The following is a 12,458-nucleotide window of genomic DNA, read 5'->3' as shown; positions in this document are numbered from 1 at the left end:
ATGATGAAAAATCACTGTGTTAGGGTCATAATACTGGTTTTAAAGGGCAACAGTAATTTGAAAAAATATCATGCCAGTGATTTTACTATTGTAGTTGCTCAATTGATGCAAAACATGTAACTGTAAATAATGTTGTTAATGGAAAAGATGCCAAGGCTCCCTGGTTTAAACTAGAATGGCACCATGAGCTGCAAAAAAATTTTTTTTAAAAATTTGCGTCTTTCTTGCATAATATTTTTTTTTGCTCATGAAGAAATTGAAATATCTGGTGTTACATGACGTCTTTCTAGCACTTTCACTTAAAAAAAATTTCCGTGTCAAAGATCTGGGAAACATTACTCCATTAATAACAGGCAATCCAGCTGGATGAGTAATGTCTTCGCATCTCGGCTGATATTTTCAAGTCTCCAATGTAAATGTCAAGCACACTTTTATGTGGTTGTCATGCCATCTATCACTCTCAGTTGGATACAGCTGCTTTTACAAGGTCCTGTATTGTGTAAGGATAAGCACAGACCCGTTTCCTGCTTTGTATAAGGCCATGATGTGAACATTTTCTTTCTAATTCTTATGCACTCTCTGCAACTCTCTGATACATCCCTGGAATGAAAGATAACAGACTTGTCCTCTCAGAGTTAAACTAGAAATGCCAAAGCCAAGGTACATTTAAATAAGTCTTATCTGAGAAACACATTTTGTCCTTTCTTGTTTTATCAGATGTATTTTTAAAGCTGCTGTCCTTTATACAACCCCTGTTACAGCAGTATGGGTGTGCAAGTGAGAATGTGGATATCCAGTCAACTCTAGTGCAGCATGATGCCCTAGTGCAACGCTTTGCGCCGATGTGAAAATAGAGAGGTAATCCTTCAAATTTACAATCAACCTTTATTCTGTCTAAACTCTGTGGTGGAAGAATGTTAACCGTGAAGTATTTCTGGTAGCGAGAATGGGGTTGATGTTCACTGTCTCCTGCTGTGTGATACACACGAGAAAGTAAAAACGTGCTCATGTGGCCGACTGTGACAGCAATGTCCAGATTCATGTGTGAAAAGGTATTAAGACTGGTCAAGTGATCGGCTTGTATTTTGTCACACCATCAAGAACTTATTACTCTATAATCATCTAAATCTGACACACAGACAAAAATAACATGTAAAGGAACTGTTGCTAGTTAGTGGTATTTTCGTGATTAGCTCAATGACAGGCCAAAATTAAACCTCTTTCTCCTAACTGCAGAGGTCTTTTGTAAGTGTCAAAAGTCCTGCTGCTTTACAACTGCAAATGCTTTTATAACTCCTATAATACCAGAACACTAATGCCTGTTCTCATTTTTGCCATTTTAAAAGTCAAGTCTCAATTTCTGAATTAATTTTTTATTTTTACTGGTAATTTAGGTTATCAGCCTTATTGTTATGAACCAAGTATTTGGATCAAGTAACTCATAAAAGAAGACATCCATTTGACACACACTAAGTAGGATATTCTCTGCCACTGGTTAGACATCCATAGACATCAATGGGACAACTCAAATTGTACAAATCATCTGTTCCAATGTGATGAAAGAGAAAGCTGGTGTTGTAGAGCGAGTCACCTACCAGTCGGAACGTGGGTGGATTGTCAGTGGATTTACTGTCCATGTGTCTTGCCCCAATGCAGCCCTTGTCTGAATTTCGATGATTACTGGCAAACTTAAGTTCTGTACGGTGGCTATCCAAGGGATTGATGGTCATGTTATATTTCTCCCATTTTCAAATAATTGCAGCAATAGTGGTCACCTACTCACCAAACTTCCTGATGGTCTTGTAGCCCATTTCAGCCCTGTGCAAATATGCAGTCTTGTCCTTTGTCAGCTCTTTTTCTTGCCCATGGTGGTGGAGAGATTGGAAACTGGAAGAAACTGGAAATTAAACCACCATAAAAATGAGAGACTGTTCATTTCTTTGTAAGTGACCAAAATTACAAGTTCAGCAGGGGATCAAGTAATCCCCCCCCCCCCCCCCACCCCGACTAATGTCACTAATAAGGATAAATCATTTTAAAATCAAAGAATTATAATTATTGATTATTGATTCAGATTTTTTGTGTTACAGTCCAGTGAACCAACATATAAGAAAATGTGTCTCAATGCAGGTAGTGGATTTGGAGTTAGCATATGCAGACTTTTGATGTCCCATTTTCTGAACAGATAAAATGGAGATGGGGAGTAGAAACAGGAATCCAAAAGGTAGAAAAACATCACTGCACTGAATGGTCAACAGTGGGGAACGGATCAATTTTGCTGTGCATCAGTGGTTTTTGTGTAGATAATGGTAATTTGAGGAGAACAAAGCCAAAGGGTCTAGTTTCAGACAGAAAGTTTGTGGAGCGGAAATGACTTGAACAGCTCCACCACGGTTTCCCTTTGAGTCATATGGAATAACCTCCATTTGATCTCCTCACATGCTTCTCATTTTCCTGTTGTTCTGCTCTTAGATGATCGGTTTATGTCACTAACATTATCCTTTATTTATCCAGGTAAAGGTCTCATTGAGATTAAAATCTCTTTTCCAAGAGAGACCTGGCCAAGAGGATAGCAGACGTTACAACAAATACAACACATAACAATATAACAATTAAAAAACAAATACAATATTCCATGCAGACAAATGAACACAAGCATGTGAATCACCAGCCCCCTTACCCTTTATGTTTCCTCACCATCAGACCCTTTGACTTAAATTATTTCTGCTTTCTAGACTGGAGATTACAGAAAGTGTTTTGGATGTGTGACCATGCCAATAGACCATTATAGTTGTGAATCTACAGTCTTAAAAACAGATTTTGGTGACGGTTATTGAGTTACCTTCATTTGAACACATGCTACAGGCCAATATGAGATTTTCTGCAAATTGAATCTTGTGTTCGCCATAAGTGCTGCTGTCATATGAGTTTCAGTGTAAACCTTAAAAAATGCATTCAGCAAGTAAGATGCTGATTGAAATTAATAATATATAGGGGGCCGATGAAAGGTTTATAGCTCAGAAAACTGAGTGCCAATGGCTTTTTAGTTAATAATTCTATTCCTAGACACAACTGTGCAAAGGAGCAATAACAGCAGGAAAAATATAATCGAACTTAGCCTAGCTTTTTATTTATTTATTTTTCATTTAACCTTTATTTATACATGTAGTTCCATTGAGACCTAGTGTCTCATTTGCAAGAGAGACCTAAACATTGAACACTGACCTAAAAGCACAATAAAATATGCCTTACTCAAGGGATGGACCAGTGTTGTGTCACATAATAAACAAATTAGCAGAGAATAAATTTTTAATTGTGTTTTTATGCATTTTGTGAAATCGCTTCAGCTCCAGCAGCTCGGTGTTCGAGCTCTTTAAACTTCCTCTAAGGGTGACCCTTAGACAAAACTAATTTCACCCAATTTTTTTGTCACTTCCCAAAGTAGAGCCATAGGTTGGAACATGTCTGACAGGTAAATAAAAGCTTTTGCTCTGGCTCAGGTTTGCTTTATTGCTGATGACAGTCAACCTTTAATCCTCACGCTTTCTTTTTCTTTCACTTAGGAACAAAACTCCAACCACTTTCCCCCAATCCAAAGAGATCAAGCCACTATTTTTCAGCAGGGAGCCATCTTACAAACACTTTGAGGTACCGACCGAAGCAGGAACTGCTTGGGTTGTCGTGGAGCGCCTAAAACTGCATTTCCTCCAGTGGTTTCTCCCTTCCCTCATATTATTACATCAGCTGTTAGGTGTTTCCTTGGCCTCATCTGCATTAATTCCAGTCAGGGAACTTCATCTCTCCATCTTGATTGTGCTGCTGGGGAATTTATTTTAATCGAATTGTATCACAAATAACATAGCTTGCTATGTGGTCCAGTTATTTGCGCTTCAGTTTGTGTGAGTAAAGTTCTAGTAGGTGAATTTGAACTGTTACTGCACAGTAACTAACATGTGCCCTTATCCGTGCATGGCCTGCACAGTTTATGTAGGCTAGCAGTAATTACTAACTTAATACTCCACACTCCAAAGTGATATCTTACTCTGAAGTCAAAATTTTGAAATATTAACTGTAAATTTCAACTTAGCTCTGCCTGGCAATTTATTTATTTTGACCGGTTTTGACCAATTAACCTAACCCCACTAACTGCGTGTCTTTAGGAAGCAAGAGAACCCGGAGAGAACCCACACAACACGGGGAGAACATGCAAACTCCACACAGAAAGGCATTTTCTGTGTGGATGGTGGCCAGATGGTGGAGTCAAACTCAGGACCTTCTTGCTGTGAGGCCACAGTGCTAATCGCCGCGCTGCACGATTTTAACAAATTAAAATTAAAATCTCCCTGATGTACCTTTAATCTTGAGTAGTAGGGGGATAAAAAAAAAGGTTCAAAGGTGCATATTTTGTTGACGTCTGCTTTACTTCCGTGCTGCTTGCTTCTGTCATAATAGTGTCATAACTCACACAGGAAATAACTTCCATGTGAAAGTTTGGGTTTTTTAAAGGGCATAGTCTCAATCTATCCTTGAGTTTGGTTTTTTGATTTTTGTATGTGGCCTTCTAAACTGGTTTTTCATCTTCTCAGCTCTTTGTTGGGAATGATAATTCAACCGGAATAACTTCATGTCAATCCAGGCCATTCTCCCACTGATTGTCACAAAACCTTGGCTATGCAGGAGCAGTAATTTAACTTCTGGAACCTTGAAAGCCCAAAATATCTCCTCCCACTGCTTACAAGGCTGCTGGATCAGTTCAGAGGCTGTTCAAAGCAGTAGTAGAACGGCAATTTTGTGCTTGGTTTTAGTCATTTACCCTCACTTTACAAGGAAAGTTACCAGGGTCAGACCTTCTTTTACTCAGATGTGTCTGCAGCCTTGATTGAATGAATCATATGCCACAGTGACTCACATCTCACAAGTGATGCAGTTATGATCATTGTACCCTTTTATTATATTTCCAATCGTATATTATATTCATGCCGTATTTCTTTGTAAGCTACTAAAGGAGGTGATGGACTGCACATGTTTAGCGCATATATAACATGACAAGGACAAATATATTATTATATATTATTACAAAAATCAATAAATAAACTTTAGCGATTTTCTGTCATCATCCCCACTGAGAGCAAAGTATGCCAGACAATTCTCCATGTCATTTCCATCTTCTTAAAGCTGGAGTGCATAAATACTCCTGTTATTCTTATCGGAGGCTGTGTGCCACTGTGTGATTGGCTGATAGCTGATGACTCATTTCAACAGGCTGGTGTGGGGCTGGCAAAGGAGCGGAGGGTAGGTGGTGGTGAAAAGGGGGAGCAGGAGGTGGGAGTAAAGCTTTCTCCCACTGCGTGTACGCTTATGTGCAGTGCTGTTGTACAGCGCGCCGTTTTGCACAAAAGCACACAACATAAATACTTGCAAACGGAGTCAACTTCATCTATACACTTACTCACTGTGTTTTCTGCTCATCTCTTCAGCCGCGGTTGCCTGTAGCCATACTTGAGGAGAGACATAGAGCCGGAAGGAGAGAGAGAGAGAGAGAGAGGAGGGAGAAAGAGAGAGTGAGAGAGAGGAGGGAGAAAGAGAGAGTGAGAGAGAGGAGGGAGACTTGTGTTGATCAGAGAGTCTGCAGCCCCCCAGCCTTCCCTCTGTTGCTGCTACAGTACGTGTGAAAGGAAGAGGGAGAGGCAGCAGAAGCAGATCTGCTGTTTGACTCTGAGACTCGGAGGGAAGAGCAGAGCGCTGTGAGCTGTGCAGTGCAGAGCAGAGCCAGTCAGTCTTCTGGTATGTGTCCAGTGTGAGCAACTCAGCCGAGTCCCTGCGCACTTCTGTCTGAGCTGCCTCGCACCCCAGGACTCTGAAACCAGCTACACAAACAGGTGAGTGTCAACAGAATCATGACAAAATACTCGACTCACTAAAGACTGCACTGGATGTATCCATGTGATTATCATTATTATTATTATGATTTCCACCAGTCTGTGTTTATTTTACTGTAATGTATGCATGTTACTATTTGAATATTGTAGTATATACAGGAATGATTTCACAAATGCCAAAAGTTCTTCTTAAGAAATGAGGTGTATCCACCTTTGGTTTTGTGCGCGTCGATGTGACAGGTGGGGGTGTTTTCACATATATGTTCGCGCAAACGTTAGTTTGTATGAAGGCTTGTTTACCTTCTCGCTGACAGGTGAGAAAGACCGCTGGGACTTGGGGAAAGCGTTGCCTCTGGAAGGAGTAAATGCATTTGATTTCATCCCTGTTTCCCCATGTGTCCATGTGTCCCTGCTAGAGAGAGTGGGTGGAGTGGAAACTGTTTCTGCCACTGCTCTCTCAGTGTAGTTTAGAAACAGGGGAGAAAAAACAAGATACCCCCCCCCCCCCCCCCCCCCCCAAAAGAAAAAACAAAAAACCAACAACACAAGATGAAGACAGTTTCATCTCAGAAGCTGTGCTTCAGGCGGACTACAGTATTTGATGGAATGCAGATTGCGCCTCCGTTCCAGCCCGCAATTTGTCCGTGTGGACACAGTAGTTTATCAACAACTGTCGGGAATATCTGCAGGAGTTTACACTTCAGATTTACGCTGTTTTTCTTGAGCTTAGCGTGAGCCTTTCGTCTCAACTGCGCAAGAGAACGACTGCATCCATCCCTAATTATTGTAGCATTGGTAGAATGCGATCGCTGTAGTCTAAGACTGTAGCAATATTCTCGCTTTAACATCTAATCTGTTACATAATAAGGTTCTCAGCATACTGGCTTGGTTTCAAAAATAGAGCTGACATCAAATCAAAGATCTCTCTAATGGGCCAGATCATGCATGCCTTTTTTCTGTGGCGTTATATGCAGCAAACAGTCTGCTGTTAATTTGGAATAAGGTTTTTTTTTTGGCTCACATGTCCACTTTTCTCCTGTCTGTGTTAGTGTATCATATCAGTGCTGATTTCTTTATTTGTTTTGCCCTGATTGAGCCCAAACGTAATTATTTGTACTGTGTTGCAAAGCTGGATTCCTCTTTAGCACCTTCTCCTCCATATTGGTGTGTAACACTCGTCACTTGTACTGCATCCTGGGATGTAATTACGTGTAATGGCAGCTCATGAATGTTTACCGCAGGGAATCAGCAGGTTGGTCTAGAATTATTTTCTCCACTGCAGAACTTGTTGAATGGACTTTAGTTCTTTTGAAGTTTGTCTTTGAACTAAGCCTGAATCTGACCAACTTCAAGCCTGTATGATTTGCTTAAAGAGAGGACAGAGAAATACAATCCTTTGAATAAAAGCATATGGCTGAATGAGATTTCACAGAGACACATTGTCAGTGTTTAGATGGTTTAAACCCCTGAGCCATGACCGTGATCTGGGCTGCCATTGACAGCGAAAATTCCCCTCGGTGTTTGCTGCTGTTGTTTGCCTCCAACTGTCAATCTGTCACTGCTGTGATGTTGAAAAAACAGCCCAAGCTCCCCATTGACTGTGCCACCTCCTTTTTTCACCCAACCTCCAGTATATATGTACCGACATCCATCCATCCATCCATCCATGTTTCTCCCACCAGGTTTGAAATTGTCTCTTCACTTTTACCATGCGCCTCCCTCCACCCCTCTCCGCTCTGGTCGCCACAGAAACGGCTGATTCAGGAAGGGTGGGCGGGTGTCTCAGAGCTCTTGCTGCTCTGCCCCATGCGGCGCTTTCACAGTACATTTCTGCTTCTGTGCTGCTTTTATGGCCCTGATATGCTGACAGTTCAGGTGGCTCAGTCAGATGTTATACAATTGTATCAGCTACACAAAGCCTGTTTGTTCACTTCCCTCAAAGGACATGTTCAGAATTTAGACTTGCATTGCCATTCATGTTCAGTTTTTATTCTAACAATGGATCACAAGGAAGCCTCTTGATTGCCCGCTGACAAATCACTAGTGGTGGCAGATTTCTTTTTTAATGGTTTGTTTGTTAAATTTGTGCAGACATTATTTGTGGTTATGAAGTGAGCGGCTGTCTTTTTATGGTCTTCTAATTAAGTGATCCAGGGAGATTGCAGATCTGTTTTATGTGGCACCTGGGTCAGAATCAGAGTCACACTGTGTGTGTTTAGAGACTATACTGAGGTGATTAATAATGTAATATACCATGACTGAGGCGTTAAATAATAGATATTCTATGACCTTTCTCTTACATAAGGTTGATAAAATAGAATAAGAGTGATGGAGTGAAGGATTGCCATGAGTAGGTAGATCTGCAGACTTTTTATTTTTTGGTATGAATTACTTATTTATTTAATTTACACATGTATTGCAGTTGACCTCCCACTCAAACACCAAATAAAAGATTAGCTCCTGTAATTGCAGGCGTATTAAACAGAAGTGTTTTTTTTGTTTTGTGTTGTGGTTTTAACCATTTTTGTTGCATTTTTCCAGATAGCTCTGGTTGCCATGGTGATAATTTGTACAGTAGCTTAAAAACGCCACCCTTTGGAAAAGGCTTCCAAACAGGAAATGAAACTAGTGTTTTTACTGCAGTCAATTCCAAGCAGGACCCCATGAGTTCATCCTGCTGTGCCTGATTAAATTAAAATGGGAATTGTATTCACTTAGGAGATAATGGTGGAGAGAAGCTTCGTGAAAATCGAGCTTTTGATGCTTTTATGTTCGCTGTACAAGCATATTATTGATTACCGAGTCACAGCCTTTCTGTGGCATATCGCTGACGATGTAGCTACTGAGGGAAAAAAAAGTTATTTGCCGTTCATCTTATTTTGCTTTTCAAAATGCAAGAAGAGCACAGTGTAGCCATCTATTTAGTCATTAATTTGTGATTTATAGCACTATTTGGTCGGGTTCTGTTTTTTATTTTCTTCTTTTAGAGCTACAAAATTCATGCAGGTTAAAGTGTTTTTTCCACCCTGCAGTGTTCAGCTATTACAGTCAGTGGTGACGCAGCCCGAGACTCATACAGCACACTGCAGAGCCGTCACGAGACACAGCCAGAACAAAGAGCGCACACTGTCATCTAAGAGAAGAACTCAACACAGAAGCAGCCTGTTGAGGCACCAAAGTGTGACATACAATACAGCAGGACGCCATGTGCTGAGACCTAACTGACTCATTCGGCTACCTTGTGGCACTAAAGGTCTCAGGTGGGACCTTGTTAGTTCACTGTTGAATATATTGCTCTTCCTTATTCTCATAAACATGAAAACAAATGGGCACGCAGAAGTTCACAGATGAAACAGTGGTACCAGGCACTTTAATCATGTGTGTCTCCACCCTGATTCCCCAAGCGCATAGCTACAGATTTGCAAAAGCAAAAGCAAACAGTCGTGGAAATATTTATTACCAAATAACTCAAATATCTTGAAAAGAAACACAAGTACAGTAAAATTGATTATTATGGGGTTTTTTTTGCTGTGTACAGACAAGTTTATGAATACAGTGAATTACCACAAAAAATGTGGACCAACTTAGTCCAAGAACCCACTACCACACATAACAGTGATGCTTCAAATGTTCCCTACAACATACAAAACCAGTGAGTGAACATGAGAAGGAAGTGAGTCCTGAATGCCTTCTGAAGGCAAAGCTTAAAAAGCTGGTTTTACTTCAAAGGTCACATGGCTTTTTAAAGTCACCACAGCCAAGACAACTTGCTTGAGTACAAACCAAACATCAGAATGGGGAAGAAAGGTGATTTAAGTGACAGAAGAACATCTGTGAACACATTTGAATGTGGCATGGTTGTAGGTGCCAGACAGGCTGGCTAAGGATTTCAAAAACTGCTGATCTGCTGAGACCATCTCTGAGTTTTAATGAGCTGCAATTCTCTGGGTGAAAATGTTTTGTTGATGCTAGACGTCAGAGGAGAATGGCTAGACTGCTTGAATCTAATAGGAAGGCAACGGATCACCGCTATGGTATGCAGAAGTGCATCTATCAATGCATAATACTTCAAACATTGAACAAGATTGGCTCACAGAAGACCACACAGCCTGTCAGCTAAGAACAAGAAACCCAGGCTACAGTTCACACGGGTTCACCAATGCTGGTGGACAGCAGATGGATAAAAAACACCTGAGTCTTAATTTTTGCAGCAACATTCAATGGTAGGACCAGAATCCATTTTACTTTGTATCAGTGGTTCAGGCTGGTGGTGTTGTAACGGTGTGGGAGATATTTTCTTGGCACATTGTGAGCCCCTTAGTCCAAATAAGGATTACTTAAATAGCACAGCTTACCAAAGTATTGATGCTGACCATATCTATCCTTTATGACTGCAGACTGCCCATTTTCTGATGGCTGCTTCCAGCAGGATAAAAAAACATGTTAGAAAGCATAGATCACCTCAAACTGGTTTCTTGATTTCAAATGACCCGCACAGTCACCAGATCTCGATCCAGGAACGCACTTTTGGGATGTTGTTGAACCGGAGATTCTCATCATGGATGTGCAACTGTATGATGCTATCATGTCATCATCACGTTAAATCTATGATGAGAAAAATTAACTCAGTTCTGAAGCCAAAAGAGGTTTCGACTTGTATGAGGAACGTTTACCAAATGAAGTGTCTAGTAAGTATATGTCCGTGTAGGAAGATTATACTCCTTTGCTTTCATGAGTAGGTTAACTATTATTGGAGATTCTGTGTTGTAATTTCAGGAGCAGGACCACGCCTCCAAACACGCTCCTTTCGGCTGTCATCTATATAAGTTCCCCCAGTTCTGCAAGCTGATCATTCTCGTTTACGTGCCCCACCCTCCCTCCCTCCTTGTTCTCCATTCTTCAACTTCTTCACTTCTATTTAGTACATGGGGATCTGCCAGGCCCGGGAGCCGTCGCCAGTCCCCTTCAAGGCCTTCCCCAAACCGCAGCTCACTTCATGTCAAAGCATTCACTTTTACCTACTAAAACGCTGTCAAACCTAAAATGAGTGTTGCTTTTTTAATTGTAGTAGCTTTACTTTTACTACATACAGCTTTTACCAAGACTTATTTATTTTTTGATAGGTTTCCCACCACCTTTTTACCTGGTCTGTCTTTTTGAAAGACAGGCTGCCTGATGAGATAGGAGACTCAGTGGATGTTGATGTTCACAGAAAACATTGTGGTCTGCAGTGAGATTAGGGAATGGGTGGAACAGAGCCGGGGAAAGTGGAGGTATGCTCTGGAGAAAGGAGTAAGTCAGTAGAAGCAAGAGAGAATACATGGATGTGAAAGAGAGGCATAACACTGAAGATGCAGGAGTAGAGGAAGTGAAAATAGTTTAAATACTTGGGATCAACCATCCAAAGCAACAGACAAAAGAGTTAAAGAAGCAAGTTCATGGACCAACTCCACCCTACCTGACCCACTTGATCTGTGACAGAAGGATAGCAGCAAGAGAGGAAGATGCTAAGATCTTCATTTGAAGTGAACAAAGGGAAACAGGGTTAGAAATTAGTATGTCAGAGGGACAGCTTAGGTTGAGCCGTTTGGAAACAAAGTTAGAGAGGCACGGCTGAGATGGTATGAGCATATGCAGAGGAGGCATAGTGAATATACCGAACAAAAGGTGTTGAAGGTGGAGCTGGGAGACCACAGAGAAAGTGGGTGGGTGGGTGGGTGTAGAGAAAGAAGACGTACAGAGGGTTGGTGTGACAGAGGAGGATTCTAGGGATAGGGTGAGATTGCGATAGATGATTTGCTGCGGTGACCCCTAAAGGGAGTAGCCAAATAAAGCCAAAGAAGAAGCTTAATAAAAATGTAGTAGAACATCCAAAAGATGATCTTAGAAAAAGAAAATAGAAGCTAGGTTTCAATACCTGACTGCTAAAAGGAGAATACACAGTAAGGAAATCATGTGAATCATGTTCCTTATAATGTCTGACTTAGAGAAAAAAGTGATTTTATTTCCATGTGGACTGAAAGGTGAATATTTACCCTCAAACTAGTCGTTAATCAAGCTCCTCTTCAAGTGCACCTTCGATGATTCCCTGTGGTTGCCTGCTGTCTGATGACTAATGTTCTCCCAAGCTTCATATTACAGCACTTTAATTGGTTTGAATAAACCAATCATTAACTTGCTCATTAAAGCTTATTGTAGCGCTGAGACCATTGTGAATTGATCAGACCAAACTTCTGTAATTGTTCCCAAAGCTTCATCGTGGTCCTGTTTGCCCTAGTTACTCAACACCAACATCCTGACTCACTGGTTCTTTAAAGATTCCTTAGCACTTAGTGTCAGTATGCTCCTGCACCAGCTTCGCTCATCTGGCCAAAGCTTCCCATCTGGACCCACTCTTCCTGCCATCTGCTCTTCTGTTTTGCTATTGGCCATTTGTGATGCTTCTAGTTCAAACAGCCCCCGCATACTTTTACTGGACGAAAAGAAGTAAGAAGATGGAAGAAGTAAGGAACAGACAAGGAGGACAGAGAGGCAGAAAGATTTGTACAGCTTGGGGTTTAAGCTCGATTCACCACTATG

The 12,458-nt window shown here is 41.0% G+C and overlaps 1 protein-coding gene across 1 annotated transcript in view; it reads left to right on the top strand.

Moving 5' to 3' along the window:
* The first annotated feature begins 5,547 nt into the window (after positions 1–5,547).
* LOC145423066 (prickle-like protein 2) overlaps positions 5,548–12,458 on the top strand; it is a 36,236-nt gene continuing 29,325 nt past the window's right edge. Inside the window, exon 1 of the mRNA XM_080295175.1 lies at positions 5,548–5,879. The gene's annotated coding sequence lies outside the window, so the exon portion shown is untranslated. The remainder of the gene's footprint in view (positions 5,880–12,458) is intronic.

The sequence above is a fragment of the Astatotilapia calliptera genome, chromosome 20 (assembly GCF_964374335.1).
Source record: "Astatotilapia calliptera chromosome 20, fAstCal68.1, whole genome shotgun sequence".
Lineage (NCBI taxonomy): Eukaryota > Metazoa > Chordata > Actinopteri > Cichliformes > Cichlidae > Astatotilapia > Astatotilapia calliptera.
This window is presented reverse-complemented; position numbering and strand designations above follow the sequence as displayed.